The 582-nt window shown below is 38.3% G+C and overlaps 1 protein-coding gene across 1 annotated transcript in view; it reads right to left on the bottom strand.

The window, feature by feature from the left end:
* LOC107755212 (circadian locomoter output cycles protein kaput-like) overlaps window positions 1–582 on the bottom strand; it is a 52,085-nt gene that overhangs the window by 20,235 nt on the left and 31,268 nt on the right. The window lies entirely within an intron of this gene.

Here is a 582-nt window from a genome sequence, read left to right as displayed (position 1 = left end):
GTCTGCGGGGGGGTGGGGTGGGGGTGGAGTGGGGTATGAGTGGTTATGAACGAATAAATTAAACGCATTTGTCAGTGTTTCACTCCGTCTCGAATCGCGCTTGAGAAACAGTCTCTTCTGCGGCTTTTCACGCTTTCAACTCGTTTTTTAGTCTCGAGCAAGACTACGACATTTACATTACATGATTTGACTGATTTTTATGTAGAAAGGGCGACAGCGCACCGCATTAAAAGAAATGATCATTCATGTTTTCATAACCGCTGGCCAAATTCAAAAGCGAAACTAAAATTAAATCATCTTTGAGAGCAAGAGTGCTTTGTTTCGGGGGCCCTACGCAGCTTGCGTATTTTGCGTATAGGGAGGATCGGCTCTGAATATAATATGATCACTTTTACCTTTTTAATATATTTTATTAATTTTATAATATTTTTATTTGCTATTACATTCAGTTTTCTAAAAGTTTTTAGCACTGCACCAAACTGTTCAATCTCTGTCCAGCACACACACCACATTTAGAAATGACATCATCCATAAAAATGATGCCAAATGGAATCTGTCCAAATGGGTTTACTTTTTTTTTTT

The sequence above is a fragment of the Sinocyclocheilus rhinocerous genome, unplaced genomic scaffold, assembly GCF_001515625.1.
Source record: "Sinocyclocheilus rhinocerous isolate Xijiao unplaced genomic scaffold, SAMN03320098_v1.1 scaffold562, whole genome shotgun sequence".
Lineage (NCBI taxonomy): Eukaryota > Metazoa > Chordata > Actinopteri > Cypriniformes > Cyprinidae > Sinocyclocheilus > Sinocyclocheilus rhinocerous.
This window is presented reverse-complemented; position numbering and strand designations above follow the sequence as displayed.